At 49.6% G+C, this 16,435-nt stretch overlaps 1 pseudogene; it reads right to left on the bottom strand.

Annotated features, from left to right (window-relative positions):
- The window catches only part of LOC112106106, a 31,504-nt pseudogene extending 15,865 nt beyond the window's left edge, over nucleotides 1-15,639 (bottom strand).
- Nucleotides 15,640-16,435: the final 796 nt, after the last annotated feature.

Consider the following 16,435-nt stretch of genomic DNA (forward strand, 5'->3'; position numbering starts at 1 on the left):
CCCCATTTATCTGGTGATGGAGTTCGCTCACCTTCCACAGGACTCTAAGGAAAAGCATTTCCTCTTCTTTTTGCTTTGTCTCATTGTCCATGTGAGAAACCTCAGCTGACATGGGGAACCGGTCAGGAAGATACCAGGATAGTTAGCAAGAGACATAGCATGCTTGGGAGTTAATGCACATTAGCAGAAAAGCAGCCAAGAAGAAATTTCCAGTGCAGCAAGGCGTACATACCTTCCTCGTCGCCTTTTTTTTTTTTTAAATAAACCTTTCCCTGTGGAGACTTAATGGCTCAGGATTTGTCCTGGGACACCCAACGGAACCCTTTGCTTTCTAGGCCAATGGCTTGAATTTGACCCATGTCACTATGATGTTCCCATCTGGCCACTGTTTGGTGAACTACATTACATGCATTTGCTGGATCTTAGTCCAATACTTAGTGGGCAGTTATCCACATCACAAAAGTCATCACCCACCAGTGGCATCGCCGCTGTCCGTCAACGGCACGCAACGATGGAATCAGCAAGGAGATGCTTCTGCATGCTTTGAACTCCCTCCCTCACACCCATTTGCCTTGGGCTGGATTACTCCCCCCAAGTAAGAGATTGGATGGAAAATTTGTTGAATTTCTAGTCACCAGGTCTCCTCCAATGCTCTGTAAGGGGTAGGAGCTGTGCCCACAGAGTAAGATTTAGCCTCAATGAGCTGGCATCATAACGGCAATGAGGGCAATCTCAGGCAAAGGTGAACAGAAGGTTGCCTAATTCCGAGCTCACAGCACATCAAGGGGGTTTTGAATTCTTTGATATCAATGGATGCTCCAGACAAATTCAGGGAAATTTAGTAGCCGTATCCAATGTACCGGTCAAGTCCCATGTAGAACAGTGAAAACGTCTTGGCTTTCTGATTATTTGGAAATTTGATCCTGCCCACAATTTTGACATTTCTGCCAATGAAATTCAAGGCAAGGATGAATGATGCTGAGACATGAGCCTGACAAAAATGAAGGAATCAACTGAACCTCGCTCCTTGTAACTGGCTCATGCACAAAGTGGTTACACCTCACTGGGTCTTCTCCCAGAGAGCAGGTGCTTTCCCCATTACCTTCACAAGGAACTGATTATTGAGGAGGCAGTAGAAGGTCTCATCCCACAGCCCAGTGAGCTTGCTTTGGAAGATGTCTTGTCTCTTATAAAGTCTACAGGCATCGATCCCGAAGACTATGGCCATAAGTGATCGGATAGCATAGAAGGACTCCTGGATATCTACTTTGGACAGCTCTAGTGCTATTACCCTGTGTTGAAAATTATTATTATTTGTATCATGGTAGCACCAAGGAACCCCAGTCACAGCCCAGGACCTCATTGTGCTAGGCGCTGTACGAACACAGACTCAAAGGCCTCATTCTATAGAGGGTCCTCTGAGCAGCTTGTGAAGCTGCTTCTTAGAGACCTGCCCCCAACCTTGATTAGAAGTGTCTGACAGAAACTGTGTCGGGAGGGCAGGGGAGATGCAGCCTCTTGAGTGGTATACGGGCAAGCTAGCTACACCCAACATAGTACGACATATGATGGTGGTGATCCAGAGATTTTAAACCCTGAAGGAACCATTATGATCATCTAAATCATAGAATATCAGAGTTGGAAGGGACCTCAGGAGGTCATCTAGTCCAACCCCCTGCTCAAAGCAGGACCAATCCCTAGACAGACTTTTTGCCCCAGATCCCTAAGTGGCCCCCACAAGGATTGAACTCACAACCCTGGGTTTAGCAGGCTAATGCTCAAACCACTGTGCTATCCCTCCTCCTGGTCTGCCTATAACTATAAAACATAACGTTAACAGGGCGCAGGCCAGAGAATCTCACCCACTGATTCCTGCATCAAGCCCCTGACTTCTGTGTTCAGATTTGGAGCTGTTTTGGGGGGGAAAACATTCACTCTTGATTTCATACCCAGCATGTCCTGCTGTTCAGGTCTGTTTTTCACTGACATAGGGAGCAATTCTGCCTGCAGAAGCAGCCACAGGGAATGAAAAGAAGCTCACCTAAACTACAGGACAAATAGATGTGGGAGATCACATGACGGGATCACTGGCATGACTGGCTGCTGAATTACCCTCTTCTCCAGTGTTGGCTCCTTGAGGGGATGGGGATGGTATTTTATCCATGATAACAGAGCCCTCACTGGTGAGACCCAGATACAGGTGAAGGTACTTCACGTGGCATTTTGTCACTGAACATGTGCTCAAGCACTCCAGCCTGAGCTCACATGGCGGCTCACTGAGAGCCACTGAGTAAGTGGTTACACTGAATGGCTGCGGTGGTATCATGATGAATACACATTGCAACCATCGTTCGTGACACCCACCGGAAGGGTTGATCTGGCTCCGTGGATGAGATTGTTGTGGTGAAGAGGCTCTGAGAGAGACAAAAACACCCTAGCAAATATCTTCCCCTGAAACTCAAAAACAATTGCCTATGAGGTTAAGATAATTATCTAACTACACATAGATAAGACCTTGCATTATGCTAAGGGGTGTATTACGTCTAGGATACACAAGTCAGGACTGAGGAGCCTTTGCAGAACTGTGCGGTGACCCAAGACTGGAATAGGGATGCTACGAAGCAAAGTTAAGAGAACTGACCTGTGATTTTCCTCTCTGGCTAGGTAGTCTATTTCAGCAATTAACCGACTTTTTCCATAGCCCGTAGAGCCTTCGTACATAACAACACGGCCTTCTTTGTGTCTCACAAATCCTTGCAGTGCAGCCTGGAAGATTTTGATCTCTTTCTCGCGACCTTTCAAGAGGAAGGTGTTTTATAGACAGTATATTAGGGTATAAGACATGGTTCTTCCCAGCCATGCAGGGCTGGAAGTGGCTGTCTCTAGAATTCTACTTCATACGCTGGTCTTAGGGGGTTGCTCAAAGCAACAAGAAAAAAAAACCCCACCAACATGCCCTAGGCCTAAGTAAACCCGCTCTGGAGTGTGTCCAGCTCAGAGGCCAGGAGGAAGCGCTCTGGGCCTGAGTTCTAATCCTACATATGGCATTGCGCTGTGGTGTCATCAAGCAGACGAGCTAGCTTGTGAATTGTCCTCTCTCATTTTATAGGTTGCACCTCTGTCTCAATCACAGGTGCCTTGCAACCACTTGGGCTGCTGGCCTACAACCCTTTAGCTTGCCTGCAAAGACAAGCATTGGATCTGTGGACACATGGGAACAGGAGAGGGGGGAAATCAGAGCTGATCTTTTGCTTTAAACAAAAACATATGGCTATTATTTTCCCTGATGTTGTTAGATGGCAACTCCCCTTCCTATTTATCCCTATGTCCTTCCTCCCACCATTGCATCCCTTCCTGACTTTCAGGGATGTTCTGCACATTATTAAAACTGTGCCAAGAGGATAGATCCACCTACCCAGCAAGGGTCGATTCCCATCCTTCTTCCTGGTAAAGCCTGACTTTCCAGACATTCTAAAAGGAGGAAGAAAGACAAGAGTCAGTGATCACCTATCTGGACTATCATACACTAGGTAAGAAATAAAGAGAAACAGAAAAAAGAATTTCAGAAGATCCATGAACCCATCTGGCTGCCCAGAGGCGAAATGAAAGAGTTAGATAGGCTCATTCATTTGCTGCACCAGCCCATTCTTAATCCCAGTGGAACTGTAGGTGGTTGGAGGATATTTCAGGCAGTCGCTTGGATAAGGACAGTGGTTCTCAACCTTTTCCTTATCAGAACTCCTTCCATCTAGCTGGGAACAAGTCAGGACCCAGCTTCTATTTAGCAAGATGGAAAGGGCAGGGTGGTCACTACCATCTATGCCTGTTTGCAAGCTCTCTGGGATTGCTGACCCCAGGTAAGAATATTCAGCCTTTGAGTTAACAGAGTTAGAATTTCCCTTCTCTCTTGCTTGTGCTGGAAGGAGCACATAGGAGTGACTTACGAGTTTCTCTTTCTGCCGAGATATTCATAGGTTACCCCAGAGCTCACAGCATCGCTCGTCTCCTTCTCCGGAAGCTTCTTAAAAAAACAGCCGGGCAACCCAGATATTGAGTAAATCTCTTCATCACATGATATCATCCCTGGATAAAGCGTCAGCATCCTGGAGGCCATCTTAACCTTCTAGCCAGTGACTGCGTCAGGAATAGAGTATGGGGAAAGGCAGTGAGCAATCTAACGAATTCTCTCTCACACACACACACACACACCCCACAGCAAAGTCCTATCCTACCTGTATATTCTTGCCTAGAACGCATGCCAACAACTCCACAGAACGCTAACCCGCTTGTAATCCCAATGGAAACAAGCCTAAAATACAGTAAGAGCAACATGGAATCAGCCGGCCCCTGCTAACACGCTCCATAGCTGTACCTTCCTCACCCTCTTTGCTTTAGTAGTGATCTAGACTCACGACCGGGCTTGCCACTACTGTTTTGGGCCTGTGATAAATGACTGGCTCCTCCACTGGCCAATTAACACTCAGTCCCCGCAATGTCATGAAGCACTTTCGTTCTGTGCTGATCTCAGAGCAATGGCAATTTTCACACCACTGGCAGGCTGGTGATTGGGGATGGAACGGCACTGGAGAAATATTATCCCAAGTAGTAATCAGCTCTTTTCCAGAATCAAACTTTACCCAGTGAACATCCAGAATTACAGTGGTAAATGATAAAAAAAGAGAGTTTTGGAAGAGATATAAACCTTCCTGCATCGAGGTACAAGCCAATCTCTAATTAATGGGGCCAGGAAGAAACTTTCCCTTTGAGCAGATTACCTCATGATTGCAGGGCTCCTGCACCTTCTTCTGAAGCAGCCAGTGCTGGTCACAGTCAGAGACAGACTACTGGACTAGATGGATCCCTGATCTGATCCAACCTGGCAGTTCCTGTGTTCCTAACACATTTACTTTCAGATATTTTCCTTGTTATTTCTGGTTGTCAATACCCATGACAACCTGTATCGCTGTACAACTCCCACTTGTGACCAGCACTGGAATTAAGTCATGACCAAGTCCCATTTTCTCAAGCAGCGGTCAGCGTGATCCGCGATGGGAGGTTAAAATGAATGAATGTTTCTCCCAGACCCCCGCAAGTCGTGGCAACTCCATTCCAACAGTGCATTGGACCAAAGAACAAAAGAAAAACACAACTGACAGGGTGAGTGACATGTTCCTTTTCAGTGGCTGGTCCACTAGAAGATAACAGCCAACTACTGCTACCAGCTAACGGCGTTACTCCCTTAGCTCAGTTGGTAAAAATCAGTGCTGTAGTGCTAAAGATCCCAGGTTGGGAGCCTGCTGATGACCCAGGCAGAGGGACATTGCACTTACTCAATTTTCATGAGATTGTTAGAGCAGAAATTAGAAATGCTCATTGCACTATCTAAGGCATGGGTGCTCTCCTCCTCTTATCACCAGGCAGCCCAAAGGCGCACAGAAATGTGCAGCCCTGTATTGGAGGACAGAAAAGGAGGAGAGGTTAAAAGTAGATTAATAAGTAACCCAAGTATTCCATTAAGGATATGCCAGAGGGGCTCAACCCAGTTGTGCCTTCAAACATCCAAGACTTCCTTAGATGCTTGAATTCTGAAAAGCTACAGGCATGATGCATTTTGCATACAGTTACAAAGAGTTTGTGAACAAAGGGGGCTGAGAAAAAGGATGGTCCTTTGATTACAGCTGGGCCTTAACAGATCTGGGTTTGATTCCCAGCTGTGCCGCAGACTCCCTGTAGAAAACAAGGGATGATGATGTTTCTTTTCTCCCATCCGTTATCTGTCAGGACAATAAGCTCTTTGGGGCAGGGACTATTTCTTACTATGCGTATGGCCAGCGCCCAGCACAAATGGGCCCCATATCTTAGCTGGCACTTTTATGTGCTGCTGTAATACAACTAAACAACCACAATGGTAAAAGCGCTGCTCAGGCCAAAAGCACCAGGTATCCCACTTGCTCACAAACATCAGTTGGTTCTTACTATTGGACAGATGCCACTATTTGAGATTTTTTGTGCCTGGCTGGCAGCTGAATGGGCCCCACCCATGCCACCCTAGTGGGCATGCCTCTCCCTAATTCCCACAGTGATCCTTACGCCTGCTGGGTTGCATCTCACAGAGCGGCTAAGCCCTGCTTTACTCACTTTGCCATATGTGGAGATTTGGATAATTTTGCCTCTCCAGCCCTCCATGATACCAGAGATGCTCACAGTGGCATCCTGGACCAATTTGCACAGCTCTGTCACTTTTGTGCTCTCGTGAAATTGCAGCTTGACAGAGACCACGGTTACCAGTCGAAGTTCAGATACAAACGCCAGTGGCTGATTGTCGTCGATCTGGAAAATAAGGAACATGAGGGAAAAGACTCAGTTCCTTCATCCGCCTGGGATTTACTCTCTTCGTTGCCTGGGGTGCGGATTCACTGTGGAGCAGGGGTGGACAAACTACGGCCTGCGGGCCACATCTGGCCCGCGGGACCGACCCACCTGGCCCCCGAGCTCCTGGCCGTGGAGGTTAGCCCCCGGCCCCTCCCCTCCTGTCCCCCTCCCCCACACCCTCAGCTCGCTCGCTCTGCTGCTGGCGCAATGCTGTGGGCAGCGGCACTGTGAGCTCCTGGGGCAGCGCAGCTGAAGAGCCCAGCCTGACCCGGTGCTCTGTGCTGCGTGGTGGCGGTGTGGCACGGCTCCAGCTGGGTGGCGCGGCTGTAGCGCCGCCAGCCACCGGTGCTCCAGGCAGCACAGTAAGGGGGCAGGGAGCAGGGGGGGATGGATAGAGGACAGGGGAGTTTGGGGTGGTGGTCAGGGGGCGGGGAAGTGGATGGTGGGCGGGGGGGAAACAGAGAGTTGAATGGGGACAGGGGTCCCGGGGGGCAGTCAGGAAGGAGGGGGGGGTTGAAGGGGGCGGCAGGGGGCAGTCAAGGGCAGGGGTTCCAGGGGCAGTCAGGGGACAGGGAGAAGGGATGGTTGGATGGGGTAGGGGTCCCAGGAGGGCCGTTGGGAATGAGAGGAGGGGTTGGATGGGGCAGCGGGAGTCTGGGGCGGCAGGGGACAGGGAGCAGGAGCGTGTGGATGGGGCAGGGGTCCCAGAGGGGCCGTCAGGGGACAGGGAGAAGGGATGGTTGGATGGGGTAGGGGTCCCGGGGGGGGCCGTCGGGAATGAGAGGAGGGGTTGGATGGGGCAGCGGGGGTCTGGGGCGGCAGGGGACAGGGAGCAGGAGCATGTGGATGGGGCAGGGGTCACAGAGGAGCCGTCAGGGAACAGGGGGGGTTGGATGGGGCAGGAGTCTCGGGGGGGGCATATAGGAGGTGGGGTTCGGGCCACGACCCCCTCCCCTAACCGGCCCTCCATACAATTTACAAAGCCCTCAGGCCAAAATGTTTGCCCGCCCCTGCTGTGGAGGAACAGCACGTATCAGAACAGAAACGTCAGCATCTTACCTTCTTCAGAACATTTCCCAAGACAAACCTCCACAAGGCCAGCTCGAGCTCATGACTGGAAGCCAGGGCCACAGCCTTTCTCAGCAGGACTAGGAAAGGAATTCAGCGGTTCTCAAACTTTAGCAACCCGAGGACCCCCATTTTGATTTAATTTTTTTTAAAGGACCCCCCAAGCCCTCCGCTCAGCCCCAGGCCCCGCCCCCACTCCACCCCTTCCCCCAAGGCCACACCCCCACCCCACCTTTTCCCGCACCCACTCTACCCCACCCCCTTCTTCCCGCCCCCTCCCCTGAGCATGCCCTGTCCCTGCTCCTCCCCCTCCCTCCCAGTGCCTCCTGCAAGCTGCTGAACAGCTGTTCCCCTGGCATGCAGGAGGCGCTGGGAGGGAGGGGAGGAGTTGAGGGAGGGAGGGGGAGGAGTTGATCAGCATGGCCCGTGGACCCCCTGGAGTACCCTCCGCAGACCCCAGTTTGAGAAATGCTGGTTTAAGTTAGCGCAAGGCAAAGGGGAGAAAAAGGCCTCTCCCTATTCCAGGGATCCTGCATTCTTGTTGCCTCGGACGCTGAATGCGAGGATCTCACCTTCATCGTTTGGATAATGCTGTAGATGGTCTATGCACTTTTCAAAGTGTTCATCAAAATCAGGTGGATGGAAGATCTTTAGGTATCGCAGCTGAGTACAAAGAAAAAATTATAGCCAGAGTGTCATTTCCCCAAAGTCTGCTCAGTAAAAAATACATCAACAGAAGGATTTCAGCAACCCTAGATCTCATCCTTCACTATGGTCATCATGCCTAAATTGCTCCCCAAACTAACTTCATCATTCTCACTATTGGCACCTTCCTGGCTATATTCAACCCGCTTGTGCCAGAAGTTAAAGGTTCTGGATTTGCAAAGGGTCCGAGCGCCTGCCCCTCCCATTGACTTCCCTAGGATTTGTGGGTGCTCAGCTCTTCTGAAAATCAGGCCAAACGGCCCTAGAATGACACTGTCTACTGACCCCACCTGGTGATCATCAGAAATTGGGAAGAACTGCTAGCCATAAAAGTAAAACAGTTGCTTCTTGGGAGTGTTCTGTTTGCTCAGAGGGAAGGTACCTTGCAGCAATTTAACACATGCTCAGCATAGCATGGGGGAATAGAACTCACAATCTTTGGCTGTAAAAGCACAGGCCCTTGCTGATTGAGCTCAAGAAAATGTCCCACTAGCTAACAAAGAAAAGGGAACCATATGAACACAAGCCAGTCTGAAATATCTTGGTTACTGGACTGATCCAAAGCTCACTGAACTCAATGAGGCTCTCCTCTTTTGACATCAATGGACTCCATATTACAGACTCCACTGCATAGTAATTGCAAAAGCAGTATGGGGCTCCTACCTTCATGGCTTTTTGGCCTTTAAGCATTTCTGCTTCTAACACGTCCCGGTCACAGAGCTCCCAGCAGTTCGGTGATAGAATCACTTCACGAGCTTGTGCCAGACTTTGTGCCAGCCTCACACTGTCCACTTACTGGCCAGTCACCAGCAAATACTGACGCATCTCATCACCGACAATGAGCTGAGACACATGGCCTGCAGACAGCCCTGAAAGGAAAAGAAAAAGACAGTTACCTTTTCTGCAACTGGTGTTCTTTGAGATGCGTTGCTCATGCCCATTCCATATTAGGTGTGTGTGCTCGCCACATGCACTGGTGCTGGAAGTTTTCTCCTTAGCATGTTCTGGTGCCCTCTGGAGTGGCGCCTGCATGGCATGATATAAGGGGCACCACCAGCTTCCCCCAACCTCAGTTCCTTCCTGCTGGAAACTCCAACAGTGGAGAAGGAGAGTGGGTTATGGAATGGACATGAACACCACATCTGGAAGAACACCAGTTATGGAAAAGGTAACTGTCTTTTCTTCTTCAAGTGCTTGCTCATGTCCATTCCACACTAGGTGACTCCCAAGCAATACCCCTGGAGGCAGGTAGGAGTTCACGGACGTGTAGATTGCAACACAGCTCTGCCGAACCCAGCACCGTCCCTGATCTGCTGAGTGATGGCATAATGCACCGTGAACATGTGGACAGAGGACCACGTCGCAGCTCTACAGATGTCCTGGATAGGGATGTGCGCCAGGAAGGCCGCCGAGGATGCCTGAGCTCTAGTCGATTGGGCTCGGACAATCGACGACGGCGGCGGCTCCCCCACCAGATCATAACAGGTCCATATGCAAGAGGCAATCCAGTTGGAAATCCTCTGTGAGGACACCGGTGATGAAGAGCTGAGTCAATTTACGGAAAGGCTTGATACGCTCTAGGTAAAAAGCCAGGGCCCTTCGGATGTCCAGGGCATGCAGCCACCTCTCCTCACTGGTCTTGTGCGGCTTAGGACAGAACACCAGGAGGAAGATGTCTATCTTCCACATAAACCAGGACACCACCTTTGGCAGAAATGCCGGGTGAGGCCTCAGCTGGACCTTGTCTTTGTAGAATACCATGTACGATGGTTCTGAGGTCAAGGCTTTAATCTCAGAGACTTGCCTCATCGACGTCACTGCCATCAGGAAAGCGACCTTCCATGACAGGTGGGAAAGGGAGCAAGAGCCCAGCAGCTCAAAGGCCCGTGAGCCTGGAGAGGACCAAGTTAAGATCCCACTGTGGGACAGGAGTCCGTACCTGCCAGAAGAATCTCTCGAGGCCTCAAGAATCTGACTGTCATGTCATGAGAAAACACCGTCTGGCCCTGAATCTGTGGGTGAAAAGTGGAGATGGCCGTGAGATGCATTCTAATGGAAGTGTGTGCCAGGCCCTGGTTCCTCAGATGAAGCAGGTAGTCAAAGATAGACTGTACAGAAGAGCGCGCGAGAGAGATGCCACGCTCAGACGCCCAGTGGGAAAACTTCGTCCGCTTGGCCAGGTAAGTCAGTCTGGTTGAGGGCTTCCTGCTTCCCAGGAGGACCTGTTGGACCTCATCCAAGCAGGTCCGCTCCTCCTGGTTCAGCCACACAGCATCCACACTGAGAGGTGGAGGAACGCGAGGTTGGGGTGTAGGAGCTGACCGTGGTCCTGTGACAGCAGGTCCGGTCGGTTGGGCAGGGGCCAGGGAGAGGCCAATGCCAAGTTCATGAGCGTGCCGAACCAGTGCTGGCGAGGCCACGCAGGGCCATCATGATAACCTGTGCCTTGTCTCTCTTGATCTTTGCTAGGACCCTGCTGATGAGAGGAATCAGAGGGAACGCGTACATCAGGCTCCCTGACCATGACAGGAGGAAGGCATCGGAGAGGGAGTCCTTGCCCAGGTCTTCCGGTCACTGCGGAGTGACCATGACTGGCTGGCCCAGTGGCCCTCCTCCCTGTGGTGCTAGCCACTGTGCCTCGACGCCGACTTGTCCGATTGAGACGAGTTCCTCCCACGGGACCCCAGGGATCTTCAGCGTTCGGTGTATCTGCATCGGTAAACCGGCGATCTATGCCTCACGCTGCTTGACCTGTACCGGGATCTGGAGCGGACTGGTTGTCGGTACAATCTCCCCGATCGAGGGGATTCACTGGTGCCGGCGGGAGGGTGACCGGGGACCCCATTCCGCCGATCGGTCGCAGGGCCGGTGCCGAGGCGTTGAAGACACAATGGGTCAGTCTCGACGCTCCTGCCAGGGGGCGCGTGCCTCCGCAGGTCTGCACCAGGTTACCGGCAAGCCGCACCTTGAATCCTGCTGTCAGTGCCCAGGGTCCAAGGACCTAAGAGGGCTTCTCTGAGGGATTCCCGTCCAGGATCACCTAACTAGAACTAACACTAAGGGTAAATACTAAACTATATACAACTATTTTACAAAGAAACGTTCGTGAGACACACTGAACTAAGCGAAAGCTAGCCAAAACAGCAGAAGTTCCAGCACCGTCACTGGCGGCAGGAAGGAACTGAGGACGAGGGGAGCCAACGGCACACCTTATACCGTGTCATGCGGGTGCCACTCCAGAGGGCGCCAGAGCCAGTCCCCTACGGATACTGCTAAGAGAAAAACTTCCAGCACTGGTGCATGTGTCGAGCACACACACCTAATATGGAATGGACATGAGCAAGCACTCAAAGAAGAACAGGTTAGTTGCCAGTATGTTTCTTCGGAGCTGAGGTTGCTGTCATGTATTTCTTGCATTAGGTGTCTGTACCGATCTTCAGCCGGAGCTCTAGGCCCACTTCCGTGTAGCTAAACCCAAACTGCTCCTGCATCTCCAAGCTGCATTTTGCGGATAAGGTAATGATGTCACTGAGCTGGCTTCATTCTACCTTCCAGAGCACCAGCAACGCATCCCCTGCAGGAGAGAGAGCAGAATGGAAGGGGGCATGAAACAGAGATGGCTCTTTTCATGTATGTGATTTCCAGCTGGTGAGATCCATGAAGGACCTGATCCTGTACCACTGAAGTCAATGTGAGCTTTGCCATTTTTTAACTCCAGGGGGTGGAGAATCAGGCCAAAAATACTGTAATAGCCACTGATGCATTTCAAAGGCATAGAACAATGTAATAAGTACCTGTGAAGTTCAAGATATCGCCTCCGAAACAAAGCACATCTGAGGAACACAAAAAATTAATAAATGAGACAGAATATAATGCCATCTTCATTATATAGCTGCTTTCATCCCAAAGAGCTTTACAAACTATAGATCTACACAAGAACCACCTTGGCATTGCTGAGATAGGGCATAACTGTTTTATAATGCACAGTGGGGGATGGAAAGGGGAAACAGCACTCTCGAGGGATCCAGTGGAGGGAAATTATTTAATATTTGTATTTTGGTAGTGCTGAGAAACCCTGCTCAGGCTTGGGAACCTCGCTGTGCTTGGTGTTGTATGAACATGGAGATTAGGGCAGGGTGTGCATCAAAGAGGAAGACAAGAATATAATTATTCTAATTGGAATTTGGACAGCACCTTAGGACTAATAGCCCACAAATTCATACTCTTGCCAGGAGAGCTAACCGTCACAAGTGGTCAGGACTCCAGGATTTTCCACTTTCAATCAGTGAACTAATTCTTTTATGGATGTGCCAATTTTTTTTATTGGATGTGCCAATTTGAGCATGTCACCACTGGAGCCACTAACATGCCAGCGAGCAAGAGCCCAAATTTGACTCACTCGCCAATACCACAACCACTAAGAAAAAAAAGCAGGGATTTAGCTATAATAATATAAAGCTATTTTTAAAACACATTTTCAGAAACAAGCCAGCAGGGCACATTATTTACAAACTCCTTGGGGTAGGGATTGCATCTTCTTTAATATATTCCTCTGCAGCAATAGCAGAGCAATGCTGCTTGACCAAGAGTGAATATCTGCTGGCCCACCAAAGTTTCCTGGCTTACGGAGTTAAAAACACCACTTCCACCCTCTGTACAGCAATGGTACGATCATCTTATTTCAGAGCTGGTTTCCCCTAGGACACTAGTAACACCAACATAAGAAGGTTAATACTGTGGGTATATGAAGGTTATGCTAGAGAACTCCCACATAAAACTTAGCAAGAAGTCATGATAAAAAAGATGATAAAGAATTATTAGCAAATAAGAGCTAAACTGCTTGTTAAGCAGAAACATGTTTAAGAGCATGACCTTTTGTTATCGCTGTGTAAGGTTGTTTTAAATCGCATACGTGCTTATTAGATAAAAATATCACAAAAAGCGGGGGAAACAATGAACAGGCAGACGTGACAGGGTATAAAATTTAATAATGATTGGCTGAAGACTTGTTTTGAACCCATGTTAAAGTAGGTCAAAGTTGTTATGCTTCTTTATGGTTGGAAATTTGGGGCACCCTGGAATTTGTAAGACTTGACAACAAGTTGACATTTGTTAGAGATTGGATGACACCAGCTATGCAGCTCAACTGCAAAAAAAATTGTCATATGGGTTAAAGAAGGGAGAAGGAGTCTACATAAAGCCCACCTTGACCCAGTGCAGCCTGGTACTCCAGAATTGGTAAGTTAGTCTTTTCTGTTTGTGCTGTGTTTATATATAATACACAGATTCCCCCTCCAAAGAAAAGATCTGAAACCTCCCTATGACAGAGAAACAGCCAGGTGGTGACACACAATAAAACTAATGCCCCTTCAAAGGCATTAAGGGGAGAGTGGCACCCAACTCCTATTGACTCCGAGAGGTGGGCATCTTAACTGCCCCTTTGAAAGCCTCCTCCAACCCTTTCAAGAGAGAAACTTTCTTCTGTGCCACAAAAGCGACAAATAGTAAGGGGTGTCCATCCAGTTACATTTGATCAGGATGACGATTGCTTTATGATACCTGGAGGGGGCAGTGAAGAGTTAGGCGATACTCCTGGAAGACCACCAAGAAAATAAAGGACCAAATGTCTCGGAAAGAACAGCATTTTGGCAGAACCAAGCCAATCTCCAATTCTGAGGTTCATATAGCCCTGAACAGATACTACCTCTCCCTATAGGTGGAGAGGTGAAGTACTTACGCGCCATTATCCTTTCTATGTAATCGTTGAGCATCTGGGTTAGCTGTTCTGGGCCACAGTTCAGGTCATTGTTTGTGTATAGCTTTACAAGGAGAGCAGTTAATCCTGTGACACAAGCAAAGACGGAAGGCCAAACTGTCATCCCGAGGGAGCTTTCAATATTGTCCCAAAGGATAGCAGACTTAACTAGGGAAGGGCTATAAGTTGAATAGTGGCAGGTCTCAGCTATTGGAATCAAATACACTTTCCATTACAAATTATAAGAATAATGTAGGGTTTGTGGCGAGTTTGGTACTTATGAAATAAGTGACTGATAGTGCTTTCTAGAGACATGCATGCACCTGCTATTCCAAGTCATGGGATTCTTTGAAGAGCTCTATTATTCGTGTTGAGCTTTGTGAGCGCGCCCAGTGGAAGGATTAACATCCACCAAGTCCTAGACCCAGGGGTTCTCAAACTGGGGGTCAGGACCCCTCAGGGGGTCGCAAGGTTATTACATTGAGAGGGGGTATCAAACTGTCAGCCTCCACCCCAAATCCTGCTTGGTCTACAGCATTTATAATAGTGTTAAATATATAAAAAAGTGTTTTTAATTTATAAGAGGGGGTCTCACTCAGAGGCTTGCTATGTGAAAGGGATCACCAGTACAAAACTTTGAGAACCACTGTCCTAGACTGAAGTTATCAGACTCACTTCTAATCATGACGTTGGACAAATTGAAACCTTCCCATCTGCTCAGTGAAGCAAAGCTGCCTCAGGATGTAGCAGGGATCAGGGCGGGGGACAGGTAGACAGACTGGTTCAATTGGGGGGAAAAGAAAAAAACAAAAAAAAAAAAAAACCCAGAGACTACTTTCTGCCAGAATTTCACAAGGTCAAATGCCCACTTTGTCTAAAGGAAAGCGAAAAGGGATGGAGCCCTTCAAGGCTGGGAGCTCACTTACGCAGCTGGCAGAGGGGATAGTAAACAAAAGGGGTTCTTTTCAAGGACACTCATATAGCACTGAAGAACCCTAGATAAATAAGTGCAGAAAACCCTTAAAGGCAGATGCTGACCAACTGATAAGCTCAAATGGTTGCCCCATCCACAAAGGGAGCAGACAGAGATTTGCCACAGGCAGCCCTGCTCCTCACCTGTAATCTCCACGCAGAGCAAGACTCCATTGAAGGTCTCCACGGAAGGCAGCATCTGCAGGAGGGAGTGATTGTTATACACCAGCAGGTCTGGGAGAAGGGCAACCACCATCCTCCCCATCTCCTGAGGAGGCCCACAGGAAACCGATGCCACCTCTACCAGCTGTGGGGTCCGAGTCATTGACTCCTCCTGTACTCTCTGCAGGGATTCATATGTCACCTTCCCACCTTGAGGGAACCAGCTGAAGCTTCCCCTGTCCCCTTTGCCCCACGGAGGGAATCTGCTCGGCACAGACATTTCCCTCCACTCCTGCAGAGATCAGTTCTCGCCCTCCACATCCCCTGCTCCTCTCTGAGGGGAGCTATGTGATGCCCCTGTTATCCGGAGGGATTCATCAGATGCTGCCATGACCTTCACCACCATCTGAAAAGGCCCACTTGACATACCCATCTTCCCCCACTGAGAGGGCTCCCCTGCTGGGCCCATGGCCCCAACCCCCGACTGACTCCTCCATCTTCCCTCTGTGAGAGGACCCTGCCAATGTCCCCATATCCCCAGCTCCTCTCTGAAGGGATCCATCCTGGGTGTTGCCCACCAAGGCTTCCCTCCCATAAGCTGCCATCTTGGTGCCAGAAGCAGCTTCAAACACTCAAAAGTTCTGAGGTGAGTCACCCTTCGTCAGCCAATCAGAATTCCCCACTGGGAAGCCAGGCCCCCTCTCAGGGCCAATCAGAACTCCCCACTGCAGGGCCACACCCCCAACTTCAGCCAGAGTTTCCCCAGCTCATGACCTGTTAGCTGCAAGTAGCCGTTTAACCGTTATGGTTTGTACAGATTAGTCCATCACCCAATCAAGACCCTCTACAAGGCACCACCCTCGTCAGCTGAAAGTCCTTATTCTGCTAGAGAATGGAGAAAGAGAGGGAAAAATAAGGGAATGTCCGTTTCCTGCTCCCTCGTGGTCTGCCCCATCCTGCAGGAAGCTCCCAACACACAGACATCCCTCTCAGGTGCCGCCCCCCCCCACAAAATTAATCAAACAAGACCCTACAGGCACAGTCCAATTATCCTCCACGGCTGCAGGCCATGCTACAGGGAGACTGGCTGCCTGAAGGTGCGGTCACCTGCAGCTTGCTCACAGGCCCCTGGTGTACAGTCTGGCCTTCATCAATATGGCACGCCACCCTACAGGAAGGCCACCTGTTTATAGATGCTGTGAACAGGGCCAGAACTTTTTTTGGGGATGTGCAGTGCAGAGGAAAGGGTCAAAGTCCTTCCAACTGCCCTGCAACTGCTCAACAGAAAAGTTTAAAGATAAGAAAGAAAGCAAAAACCAGGAGCTCAGAGTTTATAAATTTTTTATTCGCTGGATAGTGTACACAGTACTTACAATTGCATCTATTAAAGACAAAATACAC

The sequence above is a fragment of the Terrapene carolina genome, unplaced genomic scaffold, assembly GCF_002925995.2.
Source record: "Terrapene carolina triunguis isolate 2854851 unplaced genomic scaffold, T_m_triunguis-2.0 Scaffold198, whole genome shotgun sequence".
Taxonomy (NCBI): domain Eukaryota; kingdom Metazoa; phylum Chordata; order Testudines; family Emydidae; genus Terrapene; species Terrapene triunguis.